This window comes from Mauremys reevesii, linkage group 2, assembly GCF_016161935.1.
Source record: "Mauremys reevesii isolate NIE-2019 linkage group 2, ASM1616193v1, whole genome shotgun sequence".
Classification (NCBI taxonomy): Eukaryota; Metazoa; Chordata; order Testudines; family Geoemydidae; genus Mauremys; species Mauremys reevesii.
In genome coordinates this window covers 85,768,656-85,780,763 of record NC_052624.1, presented here as the reverse complement: position 1 = coordinate 85,780,763, position 12,108 = coordinate 85,768,656, and the positions used below count along the sequence as shown (strand labels likewise).

Sequence of the window (12,108 nt, the reverse complement as noted above, 5' to 3'; positions counted from 1 at the left end):
GTTGCAACCAAGGCTTTTGTATGCCTTGAGGAGGTTTTCCACCAACAACCTGTAGTTGTCTGCCTTGTTGTTTCCGAGAAAATTTATTGCCACTAACTGGAAGGCTTTCCATGCCATCTTTTCCTTGCCACGCAGTACATGGTCAAATGCATCATCTCGAAGAAGTTCACGAATCTTAGGACCAACAAAGACACCTTCCTTTATCTTAGCTTCACTTAACCTTGGAAATTTTCCATGGAGGTACTTGAAAGCTGCTTGTGTTTTGTCAATGGCCTTGACAAAGTTCTTCATCAGACCCAGCTTGATGTGTAAGGTTGGTAACAAAATCTTCCTTGATTCAACAAGTGGTGGATGCTGAACACTTTTCCTCCCAGGCTCCAATGACTGTCAGAGTGGCCAATCTTTCTTGATGTAGTGGGAATCTCTTGCACGACTATCCCATTCACAGAGAAAACAGCAGTACTTTGTGTATCCAGTCTGCAGACCAAGCAAGAGAGCAACAACCTTCAAATTGCCACAAAGCTGCCACTGATGTTGGTCATAGTTTATGCACCTCAAAAGTTGTTTCATGTTGTCATAGGTTTCCTTCATATGGACTGCATGACCAACTGGAATTGATGGCAAAACATTGCCATTATGCAGTAAAACAGCTTTAGGACTCGTCTTCGATGAATCAATGAACAGTTTCCACTCATCTGGATCGTGAATGATGGTGAGGGCTGCCATCACACCATCGATGTTGTTGCAGGCGACAAGATCACCTTCCATGAAGAAGAATGGGACAAGATCCTTTTGACGGTCACGGAACATGGAAACCCTAACATCACCTGCCAGGAGATTCCACTGTTGTAGTCTGGAGCCCAACAGCTCTGCCTTACTCTTGGGTAGTTCCAAATCCCTGACAAGGTCAATCAGTTCACCTTGTGTTATGAGGTGTGGTTCAGAGGAGGAGGATGGGAGAAAATGTGGGTCCTGTGACATTGATGGTTCAGGACCAGAAGTTTCATCCTCTTCCTCTTCCTCGTCTGACTCAAGTGAGAATGATTCTGGTGCATCAGGAACCGGCAGTCCTTCTCCGTGGGGTACTGGGCGTATAGCTAATGGAATGTTTGGATAATGCACAGTCCACTTTTTCTTCTTTGACACACCTTTCCCAACTGGGGGCACCATGCAGAAGTAACAATTGCTGGTATGATCTGTTGGCTCTCTCCACATCATTGGCACTGCAAAAGGCATAGATTTCCTTTTCCTGTTCAATCACTGGCGAAGATTTGTTGCACAAGTGTTGCAGCATATGTGTGGGGCCCACCTCTTGTCCTGATCTCCAGTTTTGCAGCCAAAATAAAGGTGATAGGCTTTCTTAACCATAGTGGTTATACTGCGCTTTTGTGATGCAAAAGTCACTTCACCACAAACATAGCAGAAGTTATCTGCACTGGTCACACAAGTACGAGGCAACTCTGCTCACTTTGGCTAAACAGAAATGTGTCCCTTTGCAAAATCAAACACTGACAAATAAGAGAGCACGACACTGTATGATTTCTAGAGCTGATATAGGGCAATTTGTTCAGCAGAGTGATGTAAGCTTCGTTATGATTGCATCATCCATGACTTCTAGGAATAACATGATGCAATTCATATCATGTATAACGCAATACCAGCTTCAGATTGCATCATTCATTGTTTTGCCTAAAAAGCAAGTACTGTCCAAACCCAGTCATAGATTTATTCATAGATCCAGTCAAAGATGTATTTTAGTCATTTCTGGTTTAAATTGAGATCCCTTCCCTTTATAACTCACTTATCCTCCGCCATTCCCAAGTCAAGGGTCGTATATACTGACCCAATAGCATATCTTGAACACTAGAGCCAATCAACAATTTTAAGCATCATTTTCATTCTCAATGACCCAGAATTAGTAAAGTTTGACTACATTTATTTCAGAAGCATTTTGGCTGTAGAGCAGTGTAATCTGGACGGCTTGAATTCTGCAACTTTAGGAGGAAATTTTTCCATGAGATTTTTACCCCTTGCTACCTGCTGGGAAAGAAGTCTCATGATAGCAGTGTTTCGTGGGGTGCTCGGACACTTCTCTTTCCAGTCTGAGCCAGTCCTAACAAAGGAGGTATAGAGCCGTGGCAGTAAAAAGGAGAGAGAAAAGTATAACTTTTAAAAAGTTCTAACTTTTTCTTTTAAACCAAAAGATTTCATTTGCATGTTGGGCAACTGTAGAACAGGTTCTTGTTTTGTCCAAACTGATTTGTCCTCTTGAAACCTATTATAAAAACCCATGTGTTACTCCATTTTCAGATTAGACTATAATGTAAATTAAATATACCTCTCATACTGGGAGAGTTATGAAGATTAAGGTAAAAGGATGTGACAATTGACTTCAAGAGACATTTCAAATACATTTACAAAGTTTAAATTTGTAAAATTGAATGGGTAGCTGTTAAGGAGTGTAATATACATGTACTTAAAGGAACACTAATCATTTGCTTTATATTAAATACTGTCAAAGGGTTTACACAAAACTGTCTCAGTTTTGATTTGTCATCAGTTATCAGGGAAACAATTGGGTCCTGGTTCACAACTAAGGGTCTCAGGTGCTATGGTAATACAAATAAATAATAAAGCTATAACTGACTTGCTAAATTAGCTTGTCTGGTACTGTTCACATGACATATATCATAAGAACATAAGAACGGCCGTACTGGGTCAGACCAAAGGTCCATCTAGCCCAGTATCTGTCTACCGACAGTGGCCAATGCCAGGTGCCCCTGAGGGAGTGAACCTAACAGGCAATGATCAAGTGATCTCTCTCCTGCCATCCATCTTCATCCTCTGACGAACAGAGGCTAGGGACACCATTCTTACCCATCCTGGCTAATAGCCATTTATGGACTTAGCCACCATGAATTTATCCAGTCCCCTTTTAAACATTGTTATAGTCCTAGCCTTCACAACCTCCTCAGGTAAGGAGTTCCACAAGTTGACTGTGCACTGCGTGAAGAAGAACTTCCTTTTATTTGTTTTAAACCTGCTGCCTATTAATTTCATTTGGTGACCCCTAGTTCTTGTATTATGGGAATAAGTAAATAACTTTTCCTTATTCACTTTCTCAACATCACTCATGATTTTATATACCTCTATCATGTCCCCCCCTTAGTCTTCTCTTTTCCAAGCTGAAGCGTCCTAGCCTCTTTAATCTTTCCTCGTATGGGACCCTCTCTAATCCCCTAATCATTTTAGTTGCCCTTTTCTGAACCTTTTTTAGTGCTAGAATATCTTTTTTGAGGTGAGGAGACCACATTTGTACACAGTATTCGAGATGTGGGCGTACCATGGATTTATATAAGGGCAATAATATATTCTCAGTCTTATTCTCTATCCCCTTTTTAATGATTCCTAACATCCTGTTTGCTTTTTTGACCGCCTCTGCACACTGCGTGGACATCTTCAGAGAACTATCCACGATGACTCCATATAATGACATGGGACCATCATGAAATGGTGTTTGGCAGGCAAAGTAAACTATTTTACTTTTCAAATGCCAAGTTCCCTTTTTTACGGTTACTTTTTTCATAGTGCTTTCCCCATCAGTCACAAAGCATTTGGGATGACATTGTGGACACATCAAAGTTAATATCAAAACTCCCATTGACTTCACTGGGCTGGGATTTCACCCATAGCCATAAGAGCGTCCTTAAAAATGGCCTTCTTTCAAAATCTTATTAATTCCATCTATCCCCCTTAGAGGGGTAGTAAGTAATTTGATTAGTGAACCCTACCACCTCTCCCACCCAATAAAAAGAGAGAGAGAGAGACAAGAATGGAACTAAAATCACGTATGCAAAACTACATTGTGTATCATGTTGTTTTTTATCTCTTCCCTTCCTTCATCTATATGCCTATCTATTTGTCTATGTAGAATGCAAGCTCTTTGGGACTGTAGAATGCAAGCTCTTTGGGACAGAAGTTTTAGCTATAATTTTCAAAAGTGATCAGAGATTTTAGGTGGCCACTTGTGACACCTTAAAGGGGCCCGATTTTCAAAGGCATCACTTGCTAAAAGGTGTCTTGAATTGGGGCTCCAAAAAATGGCGAGACACAAAAGCACTAGCAACTGAAGAAAATCTGGCCGTTGTCTCTTTAATTGTCTGTAAGCCTTGTAACACACGAGTGGCCTTTCCACAAATAATACAGAAAAATAAAAGTTGGAGATTAATGGACAACCGTTTGTTTACTTATATTACTTTTTTAACCCCCTTTAAATCATAAATTAAGTTTCAGACTGGGGAACAAAGCTGCCAATTCTAGTTAACAGCTTAAAAAAATGAAAGCTGAGGAGTTCAGCCTAATTAACATCGGGCCACTTATTTATGCACCTAAATACAGATTTGGGTATATATTTTTAGATTCTGGATTCCGGTTCAGCTCAGAATTCAAGGGCTGGCAGATGGGAAGTTCACATGTTTTGTTCCAGATTATGCCTGTCTCTACACTATAGGTCATAACCTACTATGCTTTTATTTTCTGTTGCCTTTCTTTGGAGTCTCTCTAGTCTTTCAAGGTACTGTTTTTCATTTAAACTCCCATCCCAAGGATGTTTTCTCTCAGGAATTTTATTATATCTTTTATTTTGACTTTTATTTTGGGGCATTATATATCAAAAATATTCCAGTTCAAGTATCTGTTATCTGGATATTTTCTGTATTGGTCTGAACTGGCTCCCTAGACCCAATTCTTTCAGGGGTTAGAGCAGTGGTCCCCAACCTTTTTGTGGCCAGTAGCACCCTCATGTTTTCAGAAGAGTGTGGCAGGCGCCAACAATTTTTCAAGGGTAATTTTGTATTTGTACATTAAATAATACAAAAGCCATCATATTTAATAGTACATACTATATGAATCCAGAGAGAAGAGAGAAGCCGGAAAGAAGCCGCGAGGACAGAGAACGCCAGTGTCCGCAGCCCCAGAGTACTCTGTCCCCGGCAGATGCAGGGCCGCGGCTTCTCTTCCCTGCTGGGCACTAGGCGGGCGCACATAAATGCCCCGGCGGGTGCCATGGCGCCCGTGGGCACCACGATGGGGACCACTGGGTTAGAAAATGTAGACATCTAGGTCCAAATTTCAGCCACATTTCTGGGTCTTTTTGGGTTGTTTGAAACTTATGGGTAGTTTGGATGGCATGTTTTTGCAGTGAGTGCTCTTGTAAGTCCATAAGCTCTGCATGCTGGTACATACCAGGAGGCATCAGTTTCAGGGCCAGAGTAGTTGTATTCTGACATGTGGAGGACTATTTGGAACTGGTATCTCTTTAAACAGGTCCAGCGCAAAAGGCTTCGAAGTCACACACCAGTATGTAATGTGTGAGTTCAGTTTATGTGATAAAAAGTGGACAATGTCTGTCAGACAAGAATGATATAAAATACATCCTGGATTAACGAAGTCCTGAGCTGGTTGCTTACAACTGAATTTTTAAAAAGTTCCCAAATGGCAGTGTAGAGTTCAAGGCCTGATCTGAAATTACTAAAATAACAACCACACACTGATAAAATAGAACTGGCTTGTAAATCATTAACTATTTAAATAAACCACAAATGACAACAGTGGAATATACTGAACCAGAGGTACAGGCAGCATGTTGACCTGCAAAATTCAATCCATTTCCAACAGCAGTAAAACATCTAACCCCAATAAATAGATTTTTATTTTATTGTTTCTATGACAACTATTTGCCTTTTATGCCCATCGAAGGAGATGAATGGTGGAAAACACTTTGTGGTAAATTGATTCCCTCTCTTTTATCCCCTTCCATATGGTGTTGTTTTATTCAAACATATTATTGGTTCCAGCAATTTCACTATGTAGATTTCACTGCCATTTTTGTACAGAACATTAATCCAAGGCTATGAACATTCAAAGCTTTAGTAATTTATGCTTTTATATTTTCAGTGGACTGCACAGTCTCTTTTTGCTCACACTAAGACAAAACAACTGTTTAGTTTTTGCAGCTTGCAGTAAACTATTGACAAGGATTTTAAAACAAAAGTATCTTGACAGACCATGTAGTTTGCTAGCATTTCATAAACAAGCCATTGTCATTATTTCTAGATATACTTTCTAAATGCATTTTCTAAAATGTTTCACGTTCAGCTAATTAGTGAAACCACCACTACATTAAAAAGACCCCTCTCTAGAGCAGTACTGTTGATTAGTTTTAGAAATCAGTGTAAATATAGTCTTTTTTGTAATGGAAAAGTCACCCTCAACGAAGCAAACCAGATAACTAATTATACTTGAATAGGCTTATACCTTATTTATAGAGATCAAAACTTTCCAAGAGTAACAAGTGATTTTGGGTGCTTCATGTACCTGATGTACCTAGTGCTGTTTTTCACTTGTTCAGACCACCTGCAGTCCCATTGACATCAACTGGAGTTGTGAGGTAGACTAGATAAACTGGTGTAGTCACCTGCATACAGGCAAAAATAGTTTTCTAGCTTTCCCCATGTAATTGTGTTCAGGTGTTATCCAACTTCCGAAAAGTCCTGGGAACAGAAAAAGTCAGTCAAATCTTCTATGAGGACTCACCTGTGGAAAAGAGACTGGCAGTATTGAGCAGCCATTTTTAAGAGAAGAAAGATCTGGCTTTCAACCTGCCTCTGTTTGAGATTGTGGCCTCACAAAAGCAAGCTCGGAAATGCTATCTCATGCTGAGAAAAGGGGGTGGGGGTGAATGTCTGGAGTCCTTTTTAAACAATCTCCTCTTCTTTTTCAGGAAAGCAAGAATGTAGAGCCAAAAGGCTTCTATATAGAAATAGGAAAGGTTTGAGTAGGAAATACTCACTTTGATTTTACACCGAGGGTGAGATTTACAAAGGTGTCTGACTTTCAATGAGAGTTAGGGACCTAGCTCCTTTAGGTGTTATGAGAAATAGCCTCCCCAACAGAGAGTGCTATAGTACAATCACATATAGGAACTAGAAGAACTCTACTTTCAGAAATGTTTGATGAGACAGAACAGTATATGTGGAGGAAGGAATTCAGCCTGGGTGTGGCACTATCTTAGCTCTCTCACTTTCTATGCTAAATACTGAACATTAGTCACCTATGAAAATCCCACATGTTTGTGTTTCACTTCAATGGTGCACACAGATTTAATCTTGTTTGTGTGTTTATCTTAACAATACCCATTTAAATAATTTATCTAGCCTAGACTTATATTTAACTTGCTACATCATCTGGTAGGCCTGTTTCTAAGATATCACAGTGGGATGTACACAGCATTCATTCTTTACTAGCAATATACTGCAATTTTAGAAAAGGAAGCAAGGCATAACTTGTCTGGATGAAATACCAGAAGAACATTAAAATGTGGTTCTACTCTGAAAGGTGGAGGTAGAAAAATGATACCTTCTTAACACAGCTGCTGATGCTAGGATTATATGTTCAGAGTCAGCCTGATTATTTTAGTAGCAAAAGTAATTTTTACCATGTGTAATTCTGCAGCCTTCACACAGCTAAGAGAAAGTGAACTAGATTCTCTTTTCTTGTGAAACATCAACATTATTATTAACTAAAAATCTAGTCAGATGCAACTGCAGTTGGTTGGAAAATGGGCTTTTTTCCTCACCACAAAAAAGTGTGATGAAAATGAAAACAATTGTCAACATTTTTTATGGAAAAGTTTGACTTGGTGAAAAATTAAAAACTAATTTTTTTCAAAGCCCAACATGTTTCCGTCTCCCCACTATGATGCCTCATGGGCATTGTAGCTCATCTGCCTCCACTCCCATTCCCCTCTGTGGACCAGACTCCTGAGTCAGACTATATCTCCCATGATCTACCACAGTCTCCCCTCATGATGAAAGAGATGATTGCATCATAGAAGTCCCTGAATGTGGTGGATCATGAGGAAAATGAAAACATGAGGACACCGAATTACAACTCCTGTAAGAAATTATGGCAGAATATCTAAATTAAAATATGTCAGGTTTTTGACCAAAAAAAATGATTTTTTTTCTCAGAAAGCAGACTGAGAATTTTCATTTTGTCAAAAAATGAATTTTCAGTCAAAATGTTTTCAACTAGTCCTACTGCAAACCCATAGACAGCAACTGGTTTGCAGAGGGGTCACTAAGTCATCAGTTCTGCTGCAGAACCTGTATCGGTGTGAATGTCAATGGTTTGTGAGGCTACACCTCACTTTCAGTCTTTGATCCCATCCAGAGTTTACAAGGCTTGCAGTTAGAAACAAAAATGTGAGCTAAGCCAGTTCAATATGGAAATCAATAGGGGAGAAACATGGAGCACAATAATGATAGTTTTATAAAAACAATGAGGAGTTTTTGTGTGGATACAGACTAACACAGCTACTTCTCTGATACTTGATAGTTTTATAGTCACTTTTCAGTGCAGAACCACACTTATGTAAGCAAGAATTTACAGCATAAGTTAGAATTTAGCTAGGACATGGTGGTTAATACTTGGACTGGCTGGAAAACAAGATTTATGTTCCATAAAAAAATCTGAACAAATACATTTGTTTTTGTTCCATATCAAAATGAGAACTGGACAGCTTTTGAACTCACTCTCTCTCTCATGGGTTTTTTTATGAGAAAATTTGAGACCTACTACTCCAGCCCAAAAGAGCCCAGTGGTTAGGGCACTCAGCTGGTCTGTATGAAATGCAAGTTCAAGCCCTTACTCTACCTAATTTAGAGCACCTCCCATTTAGGGTGCAGAGGAGCAAGAAGTTAAACCTCAGTGTTCTACATCCCAGGTGACAACCAAACTATTGGCAGTTGTGGGGTGGTTACTCTGACAAAAAAAACCTGTTTTGCTGAAAAATTCCTGACCAGTTCTAGTAAATACCTTTATACCTCAGGATTTTTAATGATGTGAGAACTGAAGGCTAAATTCGGGGGAGCTGGTCAGACTGTTTGGTTGACGGGATGATATCTGCCCAGGTTCTCAAAGTTCTGGACCCACATTGCTTATTCAAAGAAATTTGACTCGTTATTAGTTTTATGAAAACTATTAAACAAAAATAAAAAAAAACACCAAAGCTAATCTGTTAATAATATTAAATTGAACCAAGAATAAAAGCAATACGACTGTTAAATCAACAAGTTCGTCTCAGTTTTGGATTGGAATTAAAGTCTAATAAATCTGATGATTTACACAAGAAATAATCAATACTTATAAATTCTAAGAAAAGCTCTAAGGAGGTGGTTATCCATTTGGTTAGGAACCCTCGCTGAAGAATTTTCAGAATCAGATCTTCAACTTGGAGCTGGTTAAATATTTTGATATTCAAACAAAAATTATTATTAATGTCTGAACCACAACCTCAGAGCCAATTAAAAGGCTCCTGCCTTAGATTTCAGTCCTAGTGTGGTGGCTAACCCTTCACTTTCCCCTCTCACAATCCAGATGTCATAATACAGATTTTAACAGAATACATTGGCAAGCAGGAATCTGACAACTCTTATGTACCAAAATGTACATAAGACAATTTAAGGGTCTTAGACCTTTTAAAACACAAAACACATTTCAATGGCTTTTTTTAGGGCTGTTTAAACCTGGAGAACTTCTTTCTGGCACCTTCCCTATGTGAACATTACAGGTGCGCAGAGACAAACATGCACACCACAACCACACACCTTAAAATTAAAGAATAAAAGGATGGGATGTGTCTCAGCTAATAAAAACAAAGGACAAAAAATAGAACACAGAAAACCAAGATTCTTAAAACATGGGGTTCATGAGCTCTCCAGCTCTTGCAGTCTTCTGGACTCTCCTGGAGTAGGAGCTGGCATTGCAGTCAAGGAGCCAGATGTTGATGTTGCTGGCAAAATGATTCTTGCTAGCAGACATTCTTTTTGTCTTGACTTTGTCTCCTCAAGGTGTGAGCCTGAGGGTTTTAGAAATGTCGGTCTTCCCTCCAGTGGCTTGTTGACCCCAGAAAAGGAGACATCTTGACCATATCCTTTATTCATTTGGTTTGCTAGCTTCACTCACCTCTGTCTTGCTGCACCTCCCTCCAAGGTCTTCAGATAAATCAGGGGCAACGCCTATGTTGGAGCCATGCAACTTGATCCCAGTCCATCTGAATTTGGTCATCTTTAGCTAGCGTCAATTTGGAAACATCCTGCTTAACCTACCAATTTAGAAACCATTTGGTGGTTAAGTCCATGCCACCCTCTTTCCAAAGTACCAAAAATACTGAACATGAGACCACTTTGACAAAACAGACATGGATGTCTGGGTGAAACGGTCGTGAGATGACATTATATCCCCAAGTTTATGGCAAGTTCCACCCCAAGTCCTAGGTAACTGTCTGGCAAGGCCCTAGCAACAGCCAGCTGCTCAAAAATCCATCCGCCAGCAAAATTAAAAATAAAGTTGCACATTTTATGTCATTATTGTCCTTATAGACAAGACAATTTACAGCAATCTTTGTATTTAGGAAGTGGGCCATAAGTCAAAAAGCTTATCTTTGAAAGTTTCAACTTGATAGAGAGACGCTACTTTAAAACCTCTCAGGATAAATCCATTAAAAAAATTTACTTATATAGGGTGTGTATTCCCAGGCGATGTCTACACTGCAGCTGAGTGAGCCTCCCATCCAATGCAGACAGATTTGCACTAGCAAGGCTTGAGCTAGCACACTAAAAATAACAGCGTTGATGCTGCAGCTCAGGCAGCAGCTCAGGCTCTCACGCTCACCTGACCCCCTGGTTCTGAGCCGGGGTAGCTAGCCTGAGTGTCTACTCTGAGCTGCATCATCCACATTGCTATTTTTAGTGGGCTGGGTCAAAAGAAGTTAGCGCCCAGTTGCAGTGCACACATATCCCGGGACACCCTATTTCTATCACGAGTCAGGAGTTTAGGTTTACATGGTAGCTGGCTACCTGTGCACACTTGTGCGGGAGGGAGGAATTTCACAAGACAGGTGCATGACATAGTTGAATGGATAATATTTTCATGAGTGACTAGGTTGTGATTCTTATATTGCACCAATCTAGTGGCCTAGGCTGGAGACAATGAGTAGCTGTGACGCTGACTTTTTATTTGTGATCATCATTTCCTGTAGGCTCCACCCTATGACATAACTGCAGTAAATAAAAGTTGAACTTTGCTTTGTGCAGCCAGGGAATGAAGGACAGTACTGATGCATTAGCACAGCTGTTTATTTCTGTGTGTTCTCCATCCTGCTGACATCACGTTACACCAGGACAGTCGAGCTCCTGGTGAGATACATAGTTCAGGTGTCTAGATAAGAAGGAAGGTGGTCATAGCCACTGCAACAGAGGTCAGATTTCCTGGCTTACTAAACAAAGCTGAATGGAAAGTCGTCTGCTCATGCTATTGGTACGCTGTTGCTGGTGACATGGGCTCTGAGTGGTTTCACCAACGGTGTGATGATGCATGCACACAGGCACAAGAGCACTGTCCAGAAACACCCATACCACAGAAAAAATAGTCTGGCCAATGCTTATTGCTGAACTAAACAAGCCAGTAAATGCTTGAGCTTTGCAGAGGTCATAATTAAAGTTGCAGTAGTGAAGTGCCGAAAGCTTTAGGGACATTAGTGAATGAAAAACACGAGCTGTGTGTGTAATAGCGCCATCTGCTGGTGAAGACCAATATTTCACCTGTATTGCGTGGAAATTTCTAGTTAACAACAACACAGCATAAAGTAAGAACAGTCTGTTTCATGTTTGCAACATCCAGCATTTAGTGTCACCTGTATTTCAAGAAAAACCCTGACCATGCCACATCTGAACCTAGGAATAGGACAATAAGAATTTTCAGGAAGACATTTATCACTGGCTGTCTCACTTGTGCTTCAAAGGAAGAAATTCATGGCGAGTGATCATTAGCAAATGACGTTGACGTTCTGCACAAACAAATGTGGGGGCTTCCCCTCCACAAAGCTATGGCAAGCACGCTACAGCTGTATGCCAGAGACTAGCTTACTAACATGCCGGTCCAGTCACTCAGGGGGGCTTGGCAGCAACAGTGTGTAGACAAACCAAGTCTGAACAGTACAGTCACGAAGCTCATTTATTTTCCTCTCCTCCATGAGGGTTTTGTTAT

At 40.2% G+C, this 12,108-nt stretch overlaps 1 long non-coding RNA gene across 1 annotated transcript in view; it reads right to left on the bottom strand.

The window, feature by feature from the left end:
• Positions 1-10,100: 10,100 nt before the first annotated feature.
• The window catches only part of LOC120399411, a 74,478-nt gene continuing 72,470 nt past the window's right edge, over positions 10,101-12,108 (bottom strand). Inside the window, exon 5 of the long non-coding RNA XR_005595139.1 lies at positions 10,101-10,165. This is a non-coding gene — a long non-coding RNA (uncharacterized LOC120399411). The remainder of the gene's footprint in view (positions 10,166-12,108) is intronic.